Source organism: Mus musculus, chromosome 14 (assembly GCF_000001635.26).
Source record: "Mus musculus strain C57BL/6J chromosome 14, GRCm38.p6 C57BL/6J".
NCBI lineage: Eukaryota > Metazoa > Chordata > Mammalia > Rodentia > Muridae > Mus > Mus musculus.
Window position 1 is genome coordinate 114431754 of NC_000080.6, and position 3611 is coordinate 114435364.

The window sequence follows — 3611 nt, forward strand, 5'->3', positions numbered from 1 at the left end:
TTTCTTTACTAATATTCCAATTAATTAATTAATAATTATGTCACTCTACATCCTGATTACAGCCTTCCTCTCCTCTCAGTCTTTTCTTTACGCACTCCTCCCCCTCCCTTCACCTCTGAGTAAAGGGAGTTCCCTCCTAGTCACCATGGTATCTCAAGTCACTGCAGTACTAAGAACATCCTCTCCCCCTGAGACCAGACAAGGCAGCCAGATAGGGGAGCAAGATCCACAGGCATGCAACAGAGTCAGGGTAAACTCCATCTCCAATTGCAGGGGACCTGCATGAAGACCAAACTGTAAATCGGCTACATGTTGCAGAGGACCTAGGTCTAGATCTCTTTGTTGGTCTTCTTGTGGAGTCCCTATCCCCTCCATGTTCCTCAGTCCTTCCCTTAACTCTTCCACAAGACTGCCCAGGCTCCATCTAATGTTTGGCTGTGGATTTATGCATCTATTCCAGTAGTCTGATGCAGGATGGAGCCTCTCAGAGGACAGTTATTCTAGGCTCCTGTCTCTGAATACAGGCTGACAGATATTAAACACAGCCTGATGCTCTAAGGTAATTGAAGGATTCTAATCAATTGAAAATTATTAGGCACATGGAAAAGTCCATAAATCTCCAGTGTGTAACTCTACAAGTATACTATTTATTAATTATCCCTAAAGTTAGATATTGGCCATCTTTCTTACTAATATATGATGTTCAAGTTTGCAAAAGATTAGTCAGAACACAAGAAAAGCCATAGTGCTCATTTCTTGGTTGTACATTCTTCAATTCCCCAAAATTGTTCCCTTTATCCCAACCTTTAAAATGAACAGCTATGTTCATTAGCTTATAGACAGAGTTGTGTGTCTCATAGACTTAACTTTGTGTTTATGAAATTGTGGTCTACTGCTGAGATGTCCTCCTGTGGTTCATATGCTGATGTGTTAACCACAGTCACACTGATGCATGAAGGATATCTTAATGCATTACCGAGTCACATTTCATCATTATGCACTTAATTACTTGTTCATGTTTAGTCAATGTTTAGAGGGTAGTATTTAGTAACTCCTGCTTCAAGTGCCTGTTCAATTTTCTCTTAGATCATTTGATACCGTCATTCATGAATACGGGCCATTTATGGGTTCCATATAACATTTTCTTCTCTTAAATTGTTTAATTTTCATTATCTTAATGGTACCATTTTATATGCTAAATTTGCTAATTTTAATATTGCTACATTGTCTTCATCCAGGGCTCTTGCATCCAAACACCTAGAACACATATGTAACAACGTTCTAGAATGCTGATTTTCATATTATATACATAATGGGCATAGAGTGGATTTTTGTGTACTATATGAAATAAAGGTTGCTTTTCCTGAGAAGATTCGTTGATCAAAGTAGCATATGTTCCCTATTCATTCTCTATCTTCTTGCCTTATTATTATCTGGTATAACTATATAAAATATTTCTCAAGTCCTAGACACAAGTGCTACAAAGTTTTGTTTAAGTAAATATTCTCTTACTAACTTGCAAAATGATGTTCTCCTCAGTGGGACCCAGCATGTCTGACATCGATGTCTTAATATCTTTCTCTTATAAGAACAACAGCCATATTTAGTGGCCTCATTGTAGCATTTATGTTACTTACATTTTTAAAAGATCTATGCTAAACTCAAGCCCCATCCTAAGGTACGGTTAAGGCTCCAGCATGTGTGTTTGGATGAGACTCAACCCCTGAGCACAGCTCTCTACTACTGTTACTAATTAGTAATTTCTGCTCCTGCCGTATTCACAGGATCTGATGTTACTCTTTTTTATAAAACTTGTTTTGCCATGTAGTGACTTTGTATGATTTTTGCGGGGGGTGGGGGGGGTACGGAGGGAACAGGGAGATACTGTTTTGGTTTTTGCAAAGATCTTGGGCTTTTTACTAATTGCTGGGACTTAGAAAACCCAATCTTCCTCTGAATTTGTGTAATATGGCTCTGCATTATATAGTTTGTTTCTATTTCTAAAACCCTTCCTTCAGCATCAGTGTTTGCTGTAGCCTGAAATGAGAGTAATTTCAAAGTTGTTTCCTGATTGGGGTCCACCCAAACAAGCCTGGAACCAGAAAGTATTCTTCCTTTTAATTGTATGGAAGCCATTCTCATCACACATACAGTCTCAGTTAAATGCCTGTCACTTGCTGGGTAATGGATACAGCTTGTTAACTACATAAGGTTGCTAAATTAGCACATGAATAGACAAACCTACCCAGCCCTACTAGAACACTTACTAGTTGTAATCTCTAGACGTGGATGATTAAATAGTAGTTTCTTTGAAATATTTTCCTTCCTTTAATAATGTAGCCATATTCCAGAGCTAGAGAAGGGTATGAATCTGTTTTTATTAATGTGAATGGAACAAACTGAAGTTCATATATCAAGGCGTGTTCTAGTCAAAACTAATCATATACAGTACTAGTGCTTAAAGTACTTGTTTAATTTTATAGTAGTGATTCTGTAGTATTGAAGACGGGAACAGGAACTGAATATAAGTGCATTTTCAATACTCAAGGCTGGTCATTTTTATAACCATTTTATGATTTGCTGTGTTAAATAAGCAGGTGACCATGTTATAACGTTATCAAATATCCTTGCTGATGGGATATATTGGGATATATATATATATATATATATATATATATATATGTATATACATATACATACACACACACACACACACACACACATATATATATATATATATATATACCATTGTTATACATTAAATAATACTTAACTATAATTCTCGAAGATAACATTGTGATGAATTATAAACTCGAGTCTTCCCAGTCCTGTGGCCCACTTAGGTTAATATTTGAAAACAGGTGTTCAGAAACAGCTTAAAGCTCATTCACACACCTATCTTTATGCTGTTGATGTATGTGTGTACTATGTATGCACAAAGCACCATGTCTTTAGGTATTCCTTCTCATCTGATTTAATGTGATGCATTCTACAGAGTGTGTTTAGTGTTCATGGAGGTCACTGTATTAATAATATCAAGGTGGCGAATTATTGATTAATTTAATATGTCAACATGAACTGATTATGAATGTCTATGCACTGGTTCAATCACTATTTAGTTGTTTCTCTGAGGTTCTTTTTAGATTAATATTCACATAACTCAAGTTTGAGTAAAGCACATTACCCTATAATCTAAGAGTGACCCTTTTCCAACCAGTCAAAGACCTAAATTGCTCAAATCAAGACACTGACCTTAACTGGGAAAGTGAATTTTACGTATTTTTCTGTTCATATATAGAGAAGAATTAATACTTAAACACCAGTTGGGTACTGACCGACCCGAATATTGTCCCAGGACTGAAGCATTATCTGTCAAAGTGTGAACTTAGCAGGAATTAGAAAATATCCAGGACATGTTTTTCCTAACTTTCAGGAATGGGAGAAACAATTAGTACTCATGAAAAAAAATATTAAGATAGGAGCATTGCAGGGAAAAATCAGTATCATTTATTCTGCTATGCTGCATCTCCAAACAAGAAACTGACATCTCTGAAATAAGAAATGACATGTAGCCCAGGTTGGCCTCAAATTCGTGATCCTCTTGCCTCTGC